This window comes from Ochotona curzoniae, unplaced genomic scaffold, assembly GCF_017591425.1.
Source record: "Ochotona curzoniae isolate NIBS_2020 unplaced genomic scaffold, NIBS_Ocur_1.0 scaffold_4505, whole genome shotgun sequence".
Lineage (NCBI taxonomy): Eukaryota > Metazoa > Chordata > Mammalia > Lagomorpha > Ochotonidae > Ochotona > Ochotona curzoniae.
The window spans coordinates 49,875,769-49,896,143 of NW_024467118.1; the positions used below are offsets into that span (position 1 = coordinate 49,875,769).

Consider the following 20,375-nt stretch of genomic DNA (forward strand, 5'->3'; position numbering starts at 1 on the left):
ACAAGCTTGGGGAAGCAAAATACAGAATTTCAAAAACGGGAGACAAAAACTTCATTGTATCTCGGCCTTTTAGCTAAGATCAAATGCAGAAGCCAAAACGTTGGAATTAACTCAGTCTAGAAAAGTAAAAGCAAGAGAAATTCAGAGAAACTCAGAATAGGATTCAAGATCTATGGGATTTTATGTAGCAACCAAACATGTATCTTAGGAGCTTCTGAAGATGTGGAAATAGAAAATAGATTACAAAGCATATTTAGGATTTAGGAACCTACACATCTAGAGTCAACTAAGTTTTGATACATGAATGAAAATCAATCCAGAGAGAAAAGATAGTCTCTGCACAACTGTCCCTGGGAAAACTGGGTCTACATGTGCAGTTATGAAACAAGATCCTTATCTCACGCCTTTTGCAAAAATCAACTCTAAATGGACCGAGGATCTAGATCTACAACCTGATACCATCAAATTACTAGAAGAAAACATTAGTTATACTCTGCTAGACGTAGGCAGAGGCAATGACATCTTGGAAAGGGCCCCAAAAAGACATGCAATTAAAGCAAAAATGAATAAATGAGATTACATCAAGGTAAGAAGCTTCTGAACCACAAAGAAAACCATGAACAAAGTGAAGAGGCAGCTAACAGGATGGAAGAAAGTATTTGCAAACTAGGCAACTTTTGAAGGATTCATATCTAGGATCTATAAGGAGCTCAAGAAACTCAACAACAAAACATAACAGTCCAGTTAAGAAATGGGCAAAGGACATGAACTGGCATCTCTCAGATGTTGAAATTCAAATGGCCATCAGACATACAAAAACAAATAAATCCAGGCTAATCATGGAACTGTAAATAAAAAACACAATGAGGTTCGATGGCTAGCGGGAGCAGAGTGGACCCCAGAGGGCCCTGAAGAGCCGCACGGCTGCTGCCAGCCCAGTTACCATCATACCAGGGAGGAGCTGCCGCAGCCGACCCCATCACCAGCCCTGCAACTATGAGCAGCCAGGCCGAGACCCAGCAGCCGCACCTGCTCTCAGCGCCCTGACACCAAGCCTGGCACCTCGGGAGCAGCGCAGGGAGTGGTGGTCCTGTGGCCTCACATCAGCGGGGACAAGAAGGTCATGGCAAGAAGGTTTTGGGAACAATAAAATGGTTCATTGTAAGGAACGAATTATGGCTTCATCAACAGGAATGACACAAAGGAAGACGTATCTGTACGCCAGACTGCCATAAAGAACAATAACTGCAGGAAGTACCTTCGCAGTGTAGGAGATGGAGAGACTGTGGAGTTTGATGTTGTTGAAGGAGAAAAGGGTGTGGAGGCAGCAGGTGTCACAGGCCCTGGTGGAGTTCCAGCGCAAGGCAGTAAATATGCAGCAGACTGTAACCATTATAGACGCCATCCACATCATAGAGGTCCTCCACGCAATTACCAGCTGAATTACCAGAATAGTGAGAGTGGGGGAGAAGAATGAGGGATCGGAGAGTGCTCCCGAAGGCCAGGCCCAGCCACGCCGGCCCTACCGCAGGCGAAGGTTCCCACCTTACTACATGTGGGGACCCAGTGGGCGTCGACCACAGTATTGCAACCCTCCTGTGCATGAAGTGATGGAAGGTGCTGACAACCAGGGTGCAGAACAACGCAGACCCGTGAGACAGAACGTGTATGAGCTTATAGACTACGATTCCGCAGAGGTCCTCCTCGCCAGAGACAGCCTAGCGAGGTCAGCAATGAAGAGGACAAGAAAAATCAAGGAGATGAGACTCAGGGTCAGCAGCCACCTCAACGCTGGTACCTCAATTACCGACGCAGACGCCCAGATAACCCTAAACCACAAGATAGCAAAGAGACAAAACAGGCGATCCACCAGCTGAGAATTCGTCCACTCCCCAGGCTGAGCAGGCGGGCTGAGTAGAAGATGCCGGGTTAACATCTCTACCATTATCCAGCTTCTCCACAAGAAGAAATGAATATGAAATTCCAACAATAAGAAATGAACGAAAGATTGGAGCTGAGGACGTTATGTGCTTGCTTTGTGCCCCTTGTCCAGATAACTAGAACTATCTGCATTATGTATGCAGCACGGGGCTTTTACTATTTTTATGTAAAGATGTCTCTTTTTGGTAATGACAGACATGTTTTTTAAAAAACCCTGGTTTTTGTCAATACACCTTCAACGGTTTTTTAATTGTTTCATATCTGGTCAAGTTGAGATTTTTAAGAACTTCATTTTTAATTTGTAATAAAAGTTTACAGCTTCATTTTTTCAAAAAAGTTAACAAATTGCAAGCACCTGTTAATAAAGGTCTTAAATTAAAACAACAACAAAAAAGAAACCCACAATGAGGTTTCACCTAACCACAGTTAGAAAGGAATGAGAAAACCATAAATGCTGACGAAGATATGAGGAGAAAGGTACTCAAGTGTTGGTGGGAATGTAAACTAGTACAATCAGTACTGAAAATAGAAAAGAGAATCCTCAGTTATCTGAAAGTAGATATGCCATCTGGCTCCTGGGAATTTACCCAAGTGAAATAAAATCAGCATGTGAGAAAGTTATCTGTACCCCCAAGCTTATAGCAGCATGATTCACAATAGCTAAAAAATGAAATCAACTAAGATGCTCATCAAAAGATGATTAGATTAAAAAAATGAAATATTACTTCACCATAAAAGAATGAAATTGTGTCTTTTGCAACTAAATGGATGCCTTTGGAAATGATTATGCTTAGTGAAATAAACCTGTGTGAAAAAGACAAATGTTATGTTTTGCCTAATCTGTGATAACTAAAACACAGAGTACAAAAAAATAATCTATAGGAGCAAGAATCACATTCTGGAATTGACTGTTGTGTACAGTCTTTATACTTCTGAGGAATAGCAGGCTTTGGTTTCGGTTGTTGTTGTTCTTTGTTATTATTTTCTACTTGTGACATGTTGATATCTTTATCTAGTGCAGTGTTAAACCTGTGACTGTAAAATGAAATGAAATACTGTGTTAAATTAAGGAAAAAAGAATGTCAGTGGGGAAATGCAGGTGGGAGGGCAGGTACAGTGTAAAGTCTCAGTAAGTTCCATGAGGTAAGTGAAAAAACTTGTGATACTATGATATAAGTAAAATTTGTATATTTTTTTTAAGTAATGTAATTACCTTTGAAAAGTTCTTTAAAAACTTGAGGTATCAGATTTAAGGTCCCAACCAGAATAATATATATATCAATCACCTGCCCAAGTCCTTTATATATTTATACATTTTATTTCCACTGCAGCTGAGTTTTTCCAGTTAAAAACAAGACAAAGAAATTGGGTTACCCAGTTGATCACCACAGCCTTTACATTATGCATAATTTAGAAATTAAAGTGGCTTTTAAATTCTGAATGATATGTTTACTTCTGAACAGTTCTAGACACAAAAACACTAATTCCACATGCAAACTTGGTCATAGAGCATAGCAAAGATGATACAGTCCTTACACACATACATCCAGACACACAGAGCCTCCAGTACCAATAGATTTAGAATAACTTCAGTTTTTCAGATGATGGCTTCCTTCTGTCCATATTCTGCCCATAAGGAGCAGCCCAAATAGCATGCTGCAGATCAGAACTCTGTTTTGAGTTTGTAGTTGTTTCTCTGATATCTGCCTTTACTTGCTCCTAAATTGTCAGAATTGTAATCCTCTGTGATCTTCCCAGTTGTGAACTCCCAATTCTATAACCCAAATTCTGATTCCTTATCCTAGATATATGGCTTCACTCTTGCTTTGGATCGTTTTATTCCCCATCACTAGTGGAAATCCAAAATTCTAGTGACACACACTTGATTCTGACCTAAGTCTTCTCACTCGCCCCTACGCCTTCCACCAATCATCTCACAATGTCTTTTATTGTGTCTTCTTTCCTCTGAACACAAAACACTTTACCTGTGTAATTGCTATTAAATTTACTACCTACTATGAATTCACTCTACTCACTCAGTTATCACAACCTCAGCTGTCTCAGCTCACAAAATATTCCTTATATTATTATTCAACACATAGCCTTGCTGAAAAAAGCATATTTTCAGAAGAGTGTTGGCTGATTGAAATCTCAGTGAAAATTATAGCAAAGGGTCAGCTCTGGCATATTCCAACTCAGTTATCAGTATAGTATGTACAGAAGCTTAAGTTCTTGCTAGAAAAAATATTACTTTCTGGTTTTCTCTAGCCATGTCAGAGGTTATTTAAAAAAAAGAACTCTGAATTACTTCCAAGTTTTAAACAAACCAGAGCAAGTCATGTAAATGCATTAATAATCTTAAATTCTTAGTATATGTCTATTTGTTAGAATGTGAGAAAATTCAAGTTTGAACCTGGGTGAAATGATTGACTATAAAAAAATTACTGGAAAGTGAAGATCTTGTAGTAGTTTGTGCAGGTGCAGAATTGTAGGCTATAAGCACACAAATCCTATATTCCAAACAACCCCCATCTCCACCATGTCCCTTCTTAACGCTCCGCTTAGCACGACACAGGAAGTCTGATGTTTCATAGGTGAGTTGCAAAGTGGCCAAACCACTCTTCAAGGCAGTGTAGTTTGACATATTGCTGCTAGCTTCTTGTTTAAAAATGCCATCAGTTTAATGTTAACTGAAAAAGTAATTATTCTCTAGTTTCACTACACTTTTAAAGGAGAGAAAAGCTCATTGAAACTCCAGGAGATGAAATACTATGCTTTCAGGACCTGTTGGAAGCTTTTCAACATTCAGAGCAGAAAACCATAAATTTATGTTTTAAGAAGGAGATTTAGGAACTTACTGAATGGGAAATAAGAGCATTAATTTAAGTCTTGAGAAAGATAGTCTGATTCAACAAAATTCTGCAAACCTTGCTTGGATAAGACTCTCCCATATTTTCTCAAAACTAAATGTCATTTACTGCTTGAGATTTTTGGTTTCGGGACACACATCCTTGAACCATTAAGTCTAATGTACTAAATCAAAGAAACTTCAAATCAGTTTTAACTATGGGATGCTACAAATTGCACTAATAACTAATCATGTCTTCATATTTTGACATCAAGTGTTATTGTGCTGGGAGATGTGAATTTCTTGGAGGTACAGAAGAGAAATATTAAAGCATTAATCAGCACAAAGAATTGTACTTGCAATAACATTCTCAGTTTAACTGCAAAGGTAGACAATATACCCTCTATGCAACGGAAGAGGAAAATCTTGCCCACAAATGTTATGTAGTGTGAGTCCACAAATATTTGCTGGAATCATATGATATAGAGGTTTTGCAATATTAAATAATGGTTGACCATTTTTTCCAAGAATCTGAAGTTTAAAATTAGAAACTGGTATAGACTTTGCATCTTACTTGCTGAGTAATATTAAACAACTTACTTCTCTAAATAGTGGAGAATTGCAGCCAGAAGTGCCTTGCAATCTGTAGAAGTTGCTCAAATAGTAGTCAATGCAAATGTAATTTCCTGCCATTGTAAGCAAGAAATTGTACTTTTCAGAGAATTACAAACATGTAACTGTACTTTTGATGCCAACCTTTTCTTGATATGAAACATTTTGATTCACATATTCCAGCACTGTAGTATTATATAAGTAAACAAAAATTATAAGACGTAAGATCAAAAAAGACAGAAAAGTATTAAAAATTTACTGGTAGAATGCTAATTGGGTCAATTGTGTTAATGCTTCATTTTTGTAATTGAAAAAAAATACGAAACACTTCTCACTGCTTATAAGCTAATTAAACACGGAATAATTTAACTATCATTGGAAATAAGAGTCTTAATTCATTGAAAATTATGCTAGAGAATGTTTAATGTCTACTAAGAAGAAATAAACACCAAAAATGCTTTATTTGTTGCTAAATGCAATTTGTTTTCATGTATCTTGCAGAAAAAAATTTAAAATTTGAAATAATAAGAAAACATATTTTGTAAGATATTTCTCAATATTCTATTAGCATAGTTAGAGCACAATGTATACATAAGAAAGAAGCAAAATAAACTAAATTATTCTTTTCTAATTTTTTTTTTTACAAGAATACTCCATTTGGGGCAGCCTTGTGAAGTAGGTCGATAAGCCTGTGTCTACAGCACCTGTATCCATACCCGTGAAAGTTTGAGTGCTGGCTGCCCCATGTCCACTCTAGCTCCTTGCTAATGGCCTGGGAATGCAGCAGAGCCCAAGTCCCCGGCCATCTGATTCCATGGGGGAGACCTGATAGAGGCTCCCGGCTGCTGCTGGCTTTGAACCAGCTCCGCTCCCACTCATTGCAGATATTTGTGCAGTGAAACAGTAAATGCAAAACCTCACTTTCCTTCTCTATCTGCAACTCTTCCTCTCAAATAAATAAATCTTAAAATCATATTTGTGGATTTTTTTCAACAAACTAAAAAAAAAATGCTGTGCTTCCTTGGAAGCATAGAAAGCAACAGATCTGAACATTACATTGGAAAACAAGTATTTTTAAGCTTATGTCATACAAGATAAATATGGGAATGAAAACACAAACAAAAAATGAAGATGCATATATTAAACCACAGATCAGAAAGTTGAAAGACACTAAAAGTTTTCAAATAATCTTACTTAGTTATTTAAGGTACAAAGGGTCAAGGGCCACAGGAAAGTGGGTAATATCATTGTCTCCACACTAATATCATCATTTTCCCCTGTATTAGGGGTCAGGGGAGAAACAAAGGGAAAAGTCCCACTCAGCCTCCCTCCTATCCCAGGTGCCCAATATGAGGCATGCTCTGAGGGTACTGCTTAAGCAGTTTTGGTAGTTCAACAGTTCTGAATTGCTGCCAATCTCGCCGTTCCAATCAAGATGAAATCTCTTCAAAATCCACTGGCTGACCTAGTCACATGGTTGGGGTTCTGAGATCAGCAGTTCAGTTGGAGGCATCTCCAAAGAAACTTCATCTGAGATGATCTCAAACCTGATTCTTGTGTGCTTGCCAGTACAGGGTCTGGCACAGTCTGTCGCCCCAATCAGGTTATACACATGTTGGTCATTGCAACTGCTGGGTCAGTTCTGTTTCCAGCCCTGTCTTCCACTTGAACCAATGGGTGTTGCAAACCAGCCCGATCCTGCCCACTTCACACTTGGCCCTCACACAAACAAGTGGGAGCTGCAGCCCAGTTAGGGCGACTACCCATAACCCCCATCAGGCCTGCCCCTACCCTGGTTCCCATGCATGCCAGTATGTACCACAGGTTTGTTCAGTCTGTCCCACATCCCATTTAGCTCTGGTACATGTTAACGGACATTGGAGCCTAGTTCAACCCAACCAACCTTATATCCAGACCACACACATACTGGTGGGTACCTTTCTGTCTAGTCCGCCCCTGTCCCTGTCCTGGTTTTCCTGCTGTCCAGAGGGAGTGGTAACGCACAAGGGAGGTGCCCACTATCTCCCTAGTAGGCCACTCCCACTCCCAGGTTACGCACTCTCCAGGTGGTTCTGGAGTTTAATTTGACAGATTAAGCTTCCAGTGCCAGCCTCTGCCAGCTGATGCTGGGGCAAAGCCCAACCAACTCTCACCCACTCTAATTTTTGCTTGCACCAGTCAGAACAGTCGGTCCAACCTGGCCCTTCGCTGATCTAGCTCACGTGAGGTCCACAGGTGTTGTAGCCCTTCTTGGTCTGGTCTGCCCCCATCCCGACTCGCCCTTTCCAGAGGGAGGGGTTGTTCCACAGGGGAGCCCACGTTCCCCTGCCAGCTCTGCCCTTTCCCCACCCTCTGACCCTGGTTCTCACGTGTGCTGTTTGGGCGCTACAACCACATGTGGTACAGCTCACCCCACCTTGGCATTCTGTAATGTGCATTGGTTTGTGTCGCGACAGAACCCAGCCTGACCCACACTCTATACTGGTCAAAAGATTTAATAAAGTATTGCAGAATGAGACTAGTATAGTTCATTCATAAAGCATTAATTGGTAATATGGTAGCAAATTATAGCCTACAAACAGGATCTACAAAACTTGTACACTGTGATTCTGATTTTCTATTTAATCCATCTCTGAAACATTATTTTGTTTTCAAAAGTGCCATGAAAATGATTCACAAAAAATACAAGCCTGCTCAGGGAAGACCTTCACTGTTCAGACCTAATTATAGAGGCTTGCACAATAGTTTCTTTGGGAATGGCCAAGACTGTTTCGACATTACCAAAGGTATCTTTGAGGTCATTCCATTTGGGGTATAGATTCGATACCAGTACTAATCATTCCACTTAGACACCCTTTCCTGTCTTCTACTTTCGATGTATGACTTTGAATTTTCCTCAATAACACAGAACTCAGAATTCAGCAATGTGACCTTTACCTATAGGAGGAGATGAGATTGACAGCATGTTGGGTTTGAACAAAACCATAACGTTTCTGAGTGGTTTTCTGTGCCTTTGCCCCAGCCAGCCTTGAGTTTCAGAAGGAAGATAAAAGACACATGGAACAGAGCCACAACCAGGGACTGCAACCCAACTCAGCCAACCTCTGATAGCGTGCATGTGTGCACTGGGTAAAGAAGGGTAGAATATTCCTTCTTTTTCTTGTCTAAATCCATTAACCCTGTCAACTTTAGAGAGATAACTAATGATCGGTGTTTGAAAATACTGAGTTTGGATATTTACCACCCAGAATTATTGCTTTATGTCAATATTTTAGCAGCAACAAATAACAGGCATCAGCAGTTCAAACTTCTGGATTTCCCATTACTATAACATTGTTCCAAAAAATCATGGGTTTTGTCTAAATCCATAACATGCTGAATTTTTGTCTTCAAAAAATAAGTGGATGAGTTATATTCAATCTCCAAATATGTACAAAGATAAGTGAATGAACTTATGAATCATATGCTGATTAGAAAAACGCTCAGTGCTTCACTTCATACTAGCAATGCTGTTCACCTTAGCAAACAGCAGGTCATGGCTCAAGTATCCGTATTCCTTTGACATACAAGAGAAACCGAGAATGAGTTCAAAACTCCTAGTTTCAGCATGGCCAAACTCTGATTGTTAAAAGAATTTTGAAAGTGAACCAGCAGTTAAAAGACCACTGTTCATATCACTGCGTTTTGAATAATATCTCACTTCTGTTTTCGTGTTTTTTGGAAATAATATAAATGATTTACAAAGGACATACTTATTTATATGTTTTTTTTCCTGCTCATTGAATTGTTTCCCTTAGGAAAATGTTGGAATGAAACAAACTTCTTCACCCACTAGCTGTAGTATAAGTTATATATGTACACAAGCAAATAATTTTCATTTTGTATGTAAAATATCAACTACAACTGTCTGAAAATTATGAAGAACTTAGCTTCAGTGATGAATGCTTTTCTTCAGATATTAATGTAAATTTGCCTTTGATTTGATGTGCTACACAAAAGAAAGTGCATGTTAGAATTTTATGTTTAGCCATATCTCTTTCAACCGCTCTTTCTTCTCATTCCATTTCTTCAGTCAAATTTGTGAGTCTACGCTGGTAAGCCACACTCATCAATTTTTAAGATATCAATTTAGCCTTCTAAGGAGATATCAAAATGGTGAACTAAACTTGTCTAAAAGACTTAATCCATATTAATTTGACCAAATGATTTAAACCACAGGTCAGAAAGTTGAAAGAAACTAAAAAATTTTTAAATCAGTTTATATTTAATATATCTAATTTTAAAAATAAAAGGTTCTTCAGTTTCCATGTTTCTGAAATGATAGAGCTTTGCAAAAGACAAATTTATTCATCCCCCATTTGTTTCTCTCATCCATACCATGTCCTATCCTTGTTTTCACCTTGAATGTTCCTTTACAGGTATAACAGCATATAAATTCCAAATTATATGTGCTCATTATACTATGTATACCTGCTATCTAGCTATGCTAATTGACCTATGATTCATGTTAATCCTTTCCTATTCATAAACGGCATGAAAGTATGATAAATAGTGTAAAAAGCTGCCAATACAGTAGTGCATCTAAATTTGTAGCCTTTACTTTTCAAGATGACAGTAATATTCAAAACATACCAAAATTAAAAGAAATATCATTTGCTTTTTCAGAAAATCTCAATGTAAAATAGATATTTTCCAATTTCATAAGTGCAACAGAAAAACTAAGCAAAGATTATTCAAAGAAAAGTTTCCAGGCAGAGCATGGCAGCTTAGTAACTAAAGTCCTCATCTTAAATGCACCAGGATTCCATATGGGTACCAGTTCTAATCCCAGCAGCCCTGCTTCCCATCCAGCTCCCTGCTTGAGGCCTAGGAAAACATTAGAGGATGGCCCAAAGCCTTGGGACTCTGAACCTGCAATGGGAGACATCAAAGAGTATCCTGGTTCCTGGCTTCGGAAAAGGCTCAGCTATGGTCGTTGCAACCACTTGGGGAATGACTCATCAGATGGAAGATCTTACACTCTGTTACTCCTACTCTCTCTATACCTGACTTTCCAATAAGAATAAATAGATCTCTTTAAAATTTTCTATTTCATAATGTCCACAAAACAATTTGCAACTTTGACGCTTTCTACTTATCTCTCTGAAAATGCTTTAAGGATACCAATTCACTTTTCCAGCCTTAAGTTCTTTTCACAAACAGAACTCTCCAACCAAGTGTGACAGCTGGAAGTCAAAATTGTAATATGCTGGTGGACCTAGCAGTGAAACTTGAAATTAATCACAGCTTTACTGAAATGAAACCTATCCACCCAAATAACACCTAAACATTATAACCTACACAGATATGGAAACATCAGAAACTTTCAGAAGATTAATACATCCTGTATGAACTACCTAGTATTCTATTTGAACTACACAATCCCAAAATTACCTGTTCCAAGAGAGGCACCTCCATGAATGAGATTAATTGCTCAAATAATCAGAATACTTTTAGGAGTTGGGAGTAAATTACTGATAGGCACTAAATTGCTCCCATATTTGACAGTATTGTTTTTCTTCTTCCAACTGAAACTCAAAACGTGTATATACAATTCTATAAATGAATTATGAATTAGATTGATTGTGCAAATAAAGCATGACTAGATGTTTTTAACAAATAGATCAGTTGAGATAACGCTTGTAGAATCACAAAGAATTTCAACATTTCTACAGCTCTTTATTAGCAGTTACTCTTTGTTTTACTTCTCAGTGGCTGTTGTAAAGTTTTCCTTATGCATTGTTAAGCGCTCAGTTCCAACTTCAAGTAAGATTTAAGTCCTTTACATATCATGCAAGAACTTTTGAATATTATATTGTCAATTACTTCTGGACCTCACCAATTATCTGGGATTTTGTTCATACTGTTGGCTTTTTTCATGCATGTTTTGAAGCCTGCAGTATGTGACTACCTTCCTTTAAGTCCTCAGAAGGGGTAATGCAGCAGGAGGGTGGGGTAGGAAGGAAAGAGGGAGGGAGAGGCATCAATCTTTACGCCTGCAAAATTGTTTTGTGAGAAATAATAAAAATGCTTTTTTAATATAAGTCTATTGTTTATAAAGATTTTTCAAAAGAGGGTTTCATATTTACCCTATGTAAATGTGTGTATACATATGCATATATATGTATACTCCCTACGTATACATACATACATATATATACAACATAAATTTCTGCTGTCCATCATTCCTTTGTACAGATCCAGGTTTTTATTGAATACAATTTTATTTCAGCATGAATAGCTTCCTTTAACACATTTTGTAGAAATAGTTGCTGGCAACATTCTCTGTCCTTTTTTTGGAAATGTCTTTATGTTCTACTTTAAAGACTATTTTGCAAAACAGAGACCCCAAAGTTGGAAGAGCTTTTGCTTTTGTTGTGTTTCAGCACTGATTCACTTTTACCATTTGTGTTAAGAAGTCAGCGGAATTTTTCATTTTTGCTTTTAGAAAAAAAACTGATTTAAGAGCTTTTCTATTTAATAATTGATTTTCAGCAATATGATTGCAACGCACCCTGATGTATTTTTCTTTTTTAACATTTTGTTGACTTTTAATTTTCTTTGAAAAGCAATGAAAGAGAGATAGAGCCAAAGAGATTTCCATTCACCAGTTCCCTTCCTAAATGCCTGCAATCACAGGACTGGGCAAGGTCAGACCAATCGCTGACATCTTCATCTGGATCTCCCATGTGAATTGCTGGCACCCGAGTACTTTAACCATCACCTTCTGATTCTCATGCTGTGTGCTAGAAGAACACGTGCTTCAAAAGCATAGCTGGGACTTGAACTTAAGCATTTTTGCTTGGGATGTGCATGTCCCAACTGGAATCATAACTAATGTACAAAATGCCCACATTTGTTTTTCTTAGTGTTTGTTTTTATCGGAGATTTGTAGAGTTCCTTGTATCTACACAGTATATTTTTTCATCAAAAAGGAGAGTCATAAGCATCACAAATACATCGGATCGCTTGTTACTCAGATGTCTATAGAGAGAATGGAAGGAGGAAATACTTTTAAACTTAGAATTGTGATGAAGTTTTGTTACGAGGGCAGAGCTCAGTAAAGATGAGTAACTGTAGGAAGAAGACCCTAGGTTTTCCACATCTTCTATTTTTTTAATCTTCTGCTAGAATGCTTCTTATAATCAGAACTAGCAAGCAAATGGTCAAGAGCAACTAAGGACATCTACACCCTTATGACAAAAACAGAGAACAAGAGGTGTGGCTGCTGTGGTTGAGCGGAATGTGCTTCAGATGGTTTGACCACCGTCTAAAGCTTTGGAGGGTGAGATAGGAGGGGACTTATCGCCCATTCCTGCTGATAGAGCCATTTGGGGAACAGACACAGCAAGTAGAAACTCGGTGTGTGTGTGTGGTGTATCTCAGTTGCTCTTTCAAATAAAATTAATAATAAAATTTAATTTAAAACTGTAGAGCATAAAAAGTCTAGAAACAGAACTGGAAAAAAAAAAGTAACTGATCTTCCCAGCAAGGCTTTTGTCTGACCTTTTCACTGTGGGATTCCTACCCCTCAGCACACCTAGGCATACTGATGAATGAAGGAATGAAGGAATGAATGAAATATAATGTTTAGCTCACAATTTAGTACTGAAACAGCTGAAGCTCTTGTAGGCTGTGGTTTACTCAAATAGCAATTTCCACATTTCAGCTAGATTATTTCACATAATATCTCTATTTCAGAAAATACAAGGGTTCCCAGAGAGTAGTTGTTTAAACATCAGCATGATGTAAGAGAATGAATATGACTTTGCATATCAGATAATGGTACTACACGACCTAGGATTTGTAGCTAACAACTGTTTGCCTTTTGGGTAGGACATTTAGCTTCTGTGGCCCTTGATCCCTTCTTCTGTGGAAACTGGAGATAGTTATATCCACTTGATTCACAGGATCGCAAGATGAAACCAGATTACACATGCTATTCACATAGATGTATTTCCATTGCTTTGCTGTGTACTTAGATTTTCTCCAGATCAGCCTTTATTTCTACAATGTTCATTGTGGAAAGAATTGAGCTGAAGGTTGTGATAGGTAATCAGAATGAAAGATTCCAGCCACCAAATTTTCTGCGTACAATATGAACTGGTGCGAACAGCACTCATCGCAGTAAAGGCACTGTAAGATGTTGATAGGCAGCAGCAGAAAAGAGATCTAGATGAATCCATCTAGTGTGTCCCATGCTAACTGGCAAATTTTTTAACCAGAGACCAGCACCATAGTAACAGAACTACTATGGCGTTTCTGCTATTTGTCTTGACACCCTTAAAGCCACATATTTTAAACACCTTTATTGTGACATATTTCTAATGTTAGATAATGAACAGAATGACTCACTGGCTTTTACCATGCACATAGAATTATGCATCTACCACCACAATTACAGAACATTTTCATTACTCTGAAAGAAAAACTTCATTTTTTAGCTTTTATCTTCTAAATCATCCATACTCCAGTGCTATAGATTTCTCTATTCCGCATGTTTCACTTAGAAGAAATTATACTTTAGGGAAAGTGCTGTGTATGCATGTGCTTTCTCTCATTTGGCATGAGGTTCACTACACTACAGCAGGTATCAAAACTCTTGTGGTTACCTGATAATTGCACATCAGTTTCAAAAATCCTATCTCACTTCATCTTCCAGTAATGTTATCTAACCTGGTTTGGTGACCTTGGTTATCATTAACCCATCACCTGTTACAAGTGAAAAAGAAAAATGCAGATTGCCTGATTTTGCATTTCCCTATGTACAAAAGGACACAGATTCAGGCTCATCCCTCTCACTATATAGCACAGGCTTCCTTTATATTTTTCCTTAAAGAGTTGTTTTTTAAATGACAATAACTGTCCTTCAATTGACACTCAAAAGGTTATAAAATGTTTTCACTTATATGAAATCATAATCTGTATCCAAAAGTTGTGTTGATAAATAGGGAGATGGATAATTGAAACATAAAACATAATTGCTGAGCAATATTACCTAGCTTACTTAAGAATATATTCTAAAATGTACTCTCCCAGATAAGTTCTAAAAAATGATAAATGCAAAATGCCTATTCAATCTCATTGAAGTAAGTAGATTTTAAAAAGTGTGACTTCCGGGCCCGGCGCGGTGGCGCAAGTGGTTAAGGTCCTCGCCTTGCACGCCCGGGATCCCATATGGGTGCCGGTTCTAATCCCGGCAGCCCCGCTTCCCTTCCAGCTCCCTGCCTGTGGCCTGGGAAAGCAGTCCAGGACAGCCCAAAGCTTTGGGACCCTGCACCCACGTGGGAGACCCGGAAGAGGCTCCTGGCTTCGGATCGGCATAGCATCAGCCCGTTGCGCTCACTTGGGGAGTGAATCATCGGACGGAAGATCTTCCTCTCTGTCTCTCCTCTCTGTATATCCGCCTTTCCAATAAATAAATAATAAAAATAAATCTTTAAAAAAAAAAAGTGTGACTTCCTGTTCCTACAATGGATTAAAACAGCAGTTATAAAGCCCAGGACCATTTAGACGACAATGAAGGAGCATTTCTGTTTTAAGACAGTGGTCCTGCTTTAGATCTATGAATGCTGAAAGCAAAAAGAAGTTTTCTCCTTTCCTTACCATAACATGTCATGAATTTCTGAGACCTTTTGTACCAAAGTGACCCAGGGCATATATTTATATACAATCTCTGAAGTTAAAAATGTGGTAATTTAATATCAATACTGAGGGAATATAAACCGCAGAATCAACCAAATTCTGTTGGTCCTGATATGTAAGCTAAAATGAGTAATGGTGAAGTGCTTTTAAATCCAAAGGTTAAATCTTATTTCCTTCCTTAAAATTCTTTTCATCTTTTCCTCAGTGCACTATCTGGATGGCTTGTTATACAATGATTGAATTGCTCTCTGACCTCATTAACATTCTTATCTCCATGAAAACAATGTTATGAGAGACGTGTCTGGCTATATCTCTGCCACTAAGGATTTCAAACTTGCCTATCGTTTCCAAACAGATGTACTCTGATCCCTTAGCTACTTCCCCAAATGTGCTGGATTCTAATGTTAGAGATCCACTAATTCTGCTTTCTTTTTCACACGTCATGATTCTTCCTGCAGAAAATGGCCCTAAGCATTGAATGCTACAAAGAAGTTACAGTTATAAAAAGTTTATTTCAGTGTTTTGATAAATATTAAATTTTATATTTGCTAAATGAAAATCAGATTATTTACTAGTGTTTAGTATACTAATCATACATTTGAAAATGAAAACACTATACTTTCAAATTATAATAAAAGTAGTATAGTAACTGTGAAAATGATAAAAAGGCATATTGAATACAAATTTTAATATCTACTGGGAAACATCACACCCTTAGTAATAATTCAGTAGTTGAAGTAATACCACATGTAATTGTATGTTTATTAGAACTTGGGTACACAAGCTTTGGTTATTTATCCATTTCTTCCTTAATTTCAAGAAAAACAAAAATACAGTTTAGGTCCAGAAAAATACACATTTGGTTTAAGAATTCTCTATTCAAGAGTCCTTTGCAATGATGCTATTGGCTAGCCCTCCCCTTTCAACCACTGTGATAGCGTACAGGTGCCAGTTCGTGCCCCAGCTGCTCTACTTCCCATTTAGTTCCCTGTGACCTGGGAAAGCAGTGAAGGATGGTCCACAACCTTAGAACCCTTCACCTGCTCATGAACCTGGAAGTGGCTCCTGGATCCTTCAGACTGGATCAGTTCTGGCTTTTATGGCCACTTATGGAATGAACCAGCAGGTGGAAGATCCTTGTATGTCCTCCTTTCCGTAAATCTGATCTGCCTTTCCAATAATATTAAATAAATCTTTAAAAAATTTATCCTGTTCAACTCAAACTAAATGTTTTATTGTTTTGTTAGTTTCTTCTTAAAGTATGATTCAAGCCTAAGGCGGTAACTTAAGGTTATCTGTGCAGATATTGCTCCCAAATACATACACAGCTACACACAGGACTGCACAAATGTGTGTGTGTGTCCTTATGTTTATCTACATCTTTGTCTTTCTCTATCCAGCTTGTCTACCGTTGTGTCAACCATACAAAGAAAATATCCAAGTTTCTTATTATTTTTTTCACTCTGCTAGGTGGCCTGGAGTGGTGGGAGTCCTCCTTTCATTTCACAACAGAAAGATCTATCCAGTATCTGTTCTGCACTCCATCCTCACAGTAAAATCTTGGATCAGATGAGTGAGAAACTACTCATAAGAATTCTGTCAGCTCTTGAAGTCAGCAAAAGTAATCTGTACAACTTCTGCTCCCTGTTCTGACAAAAGGGAGCTGGCTCTTTTCTCTGCCTTTTCTCTTCTCTGCTGGCAGGAACACAGAAGGGAAGGCAGAGTTGAAGCAACTTTTTGTACTGCAAGATGGAACTGCATGTGAGCAGTCGGGAACCAAGTCATTATGGCTGGGATGTCCACACACACACACACACACACACACACACACACACACACACACACACTGCGCTAACTTGAGTGTGTGGTAATATTCACCCTTGTCCAGACTTTAGATTGGGTAGCCTCTGAATTATGGAGTTGGTCTCTTCTTTGTGATGTCTAAAATCACATTCTTTAAACCTCTCACCTGGAGTTTTGTAATGATTTGAAAAGTAGCTCTCTATCGCCTACTAAGTCTACATTCTGTCACCAAAATAAACTTGCATAAGTCTGGTCTTAGGAAATAAGTAACAGGGTCAGAAACGTACACGTTTGTCTTGATGTGTCTTGAGTTGCAGTTCTTAGAAATATTGTGTATCCCTAGGAGAAATAAAGGTGTGGGAGGGAGGAAATCTACTCAAGAAAAGGGACATGTCAAACTCAAACGACAGATTAGAAGCATGCAAGGGCAAGAGAACTCTGAATAGGGCATGATGGATATGTTCCCCATTATATTGGATATGCTGCTGGACTCTGTCACTTGTACTTTCATAGAGAGAGCACTATATCTGAAACAGTTTTTACAAAACTGAAATTGCTTAAGTGTCCAGCCACAAAGAGTAAGTATAGGAGTTGAGAAGTAACTAACATTTTCAAATACCTCAAAATGCTTCCTTCATAGTTGTTCTTTGATGAGCATTCATATATGAAAATTACTCTGATATTATAAATTCATGAGAATGAATAATTCTATGCCTGCGTAAATATTACCTGGATTTTTGTTAGTGCATATGTGTTGATTTTCCTATTGAACAATTCTACCTATCTGAACACAACCCATGATACAGTAGTAAATCAATAAGCCTAATTCATTTGGATATCTTGTTTGATGCAGAGTTAAATATATGTTTTTAATTAAAAAGAATCTCCTTGGGCCACCATTGTGGCATACCACGTTAAACCTCCTCCTGTGATACTGGCATTCCAATATGCCTACCAGTTGGACTCCTGGATGTTTACTTCTAAGCCATCTCTGTGAGTACCTGGTTGAGTAACAGAGAATGGCACTACTGCTTGGGTCCCTCCACCCACATGGGAAACCTGGAAGAACTCTTGCCTCCTGACCTCATCCTGGCCAAGCCCTGGCCTTTGCACCAGATGGGACGTGAACCAGCAGATAGAAAATTCTCTGTCCCTCTCCCCTACATAACTCTGCCTTTCAAATAAATAAAGAATAAATCTGAAAAAAAAATTAGAAAGATGTACTACTTAATTAGAAATATGGGTTCACTTTGTGAGTCCAATTTAGCAGTGTGGTTAGACAACACAGGATTTACATCTTTAGATCAGTACTTAGTCTATGAGATTTAGTCTGCATGGTTCAAAAGGTAACACAATTAAAAAATGCTTTTTTAAAGGATTTATTTATTATTTAATTGAAAGGCAAAGTTTACAAAGAGAAGAGAGATCCTGCATCTACTGATGCACTCCCATTAAGCCACAACTCTGGCCCCCAAATAAATGATTTTTATCAGCTCACCTTGCTTCTATAGCAATATTTATCACAAATGATAAATAACTGTGTACCCCGTTGCTTCACAACTAAAATTCAAGCAAGACAAAACTCACACCGGAAACCATAGCATTTTCAGAGTGAAGACACAATTGTACTACATTTATAGAAACAACTACCTTCTTCATCTAAACATGTAAGCTGAGGCAGGATTTGAATTAGAAAAGCTGTTTGTCTTGTAATTCAAACCCCAGATTGTAACTATATTTTAAAACAGAATTTGGCAAAAAATATTTTATCAAGTACCATGTTTACAACCCTTTGTAGGCAAACCATTTCTTAACCTGATGGTGGCTTTTTCTTCTGTGAGGTATTTAATTTTAAATTAAAAACTTGTTTTTAGTGCCACAATGATATGACTGCTTAATACTGTTGAACTATGACAGTGGCACATTTTTTTGAAAAGACCATGCTACCATTAGAAATGGGTCATGAATCAAAAGTCATTAACTCATTTTTAAAAGGGCAGAGCCCAATAATGCTTTCTGACAAACCTTGCCTGCATCCATTTGCCTTTATTAAATATCCCATTTAATGTCCACCTCCATGCGTGAGATCGCCTTCTGGTGCATTTCCTCATGAAAAAGTTAAAGCCGCTAGCAATCAAATTTACTTCCATGTTTTACTCGAAACGAGCAAACCAGTTCTGTCATGCAACATTATACAGCAAGCTAAGTGTTAATAAATCTCAGTAAAACAAATAACGATTCCAGAGTTGCTAGTTTGAAAGCACTCATTGACTATTTCACAGTAAAAAATTCAATTAATGGAGGCAATGATGAAAAACAGGCTGAGTCAGAGTATTTCATTTATTATTATTTTACCTTGATTTGCACAAACAAAAGATGAGAAACAGATCTGCTTATTTTCCATATATATAATAAATGGTTTCTTAAAAATTAATGATCAAATATTGCTTCAACTGATAGCGATTTATATTTCTGTTTCAATGTGGACAGGATTCCTGTGTTAACCTCTCCAGCTGTATTTTTAGAATAATCTTTATAGTATTCAAGTGGAAATTTCCCAAAAAGGAAGACAAATAATCTATGTTCTATAAGTGCCCTTCTTGAAAGAAAACTTTTGTGTAGTCAAATCTCATATTTGTTTTTCTTTGTTCTGAATCTTAGATAATAAAACTTTTATGAGTTTTCACCTCTCTGGATCTTAGCTACAAGTGCTATCAAAAATAAGGTCACATTCAGTTCTAATCATAGCAGTGTGCACTTAACCTATCTTTAAGACTTTCAGAAAATGTAGGAAAAAGGTTACTCTGAGTAAAGGAGATTATATCCTTCAAGCTGACCCTGAGCTGAAAATCGGGCAAATCTTTGCACCTTTGTTTATACTATCAAAATTTCTTATTTTGTTTTTGCTCAGACCATAAACAAAAACCATAAACAAAATAAATATTTTAAATACTTCAGAATACCTGTAGAAGAGGCTAGGTGTCATGTAAAGTAGATACAGGAACACATCATTGTAATAGGAGAATACTATTTTTTAATGTATTTATTTATTCTAAACACACACACACACAGAGAAAGAGAGATCTTTTATCCTCCAGTTCACTTCCTCAATGGCCACAATATGTAGGGCTGGGCCAGGCCAATGCCAGGAGCCTAGAATTCTACCTGGGTCTTCTATAAGAGTAACAAAATCTCAAGTCAGTGAGCTATTTGTTTTGTTGTTGCTGTTAAATTGTGATTTTGAGTTTTTGAATTTTAAGGTACAATTTCATAGATACTGGGATCCCCCGCAAAAAACATCCAGCCCCAATATCTTTTCCCCACGTTGCTACAATAGCATAGTTCTTCATATTGGGTCATCTTTTTCTGCTTTCTCAGGAGAGTTAGCAGGGTGTGAGACTGGAAGTGGAGCATCTGGAACTTTTATAAATCTCTTACTCTCTGGTTATAATACAAGGTGTTGAGTTTTTTGTAGGAAGTCATTTCA

At 37.7% G+C, this 20,375-nt stretch overlaps 1 pseudogene; it reads left to right on the forward strand.

The window, feature by feature from the left end:
- The first annotated feature begins 379 nt into the window (after positions 1-379).
- On the forward strand, positions 380-1,914 carry LOC121146396 (annotated as a pseudogene).
- Positions 1,915-20,375: the final 18,461 nt, after the last annotated feature.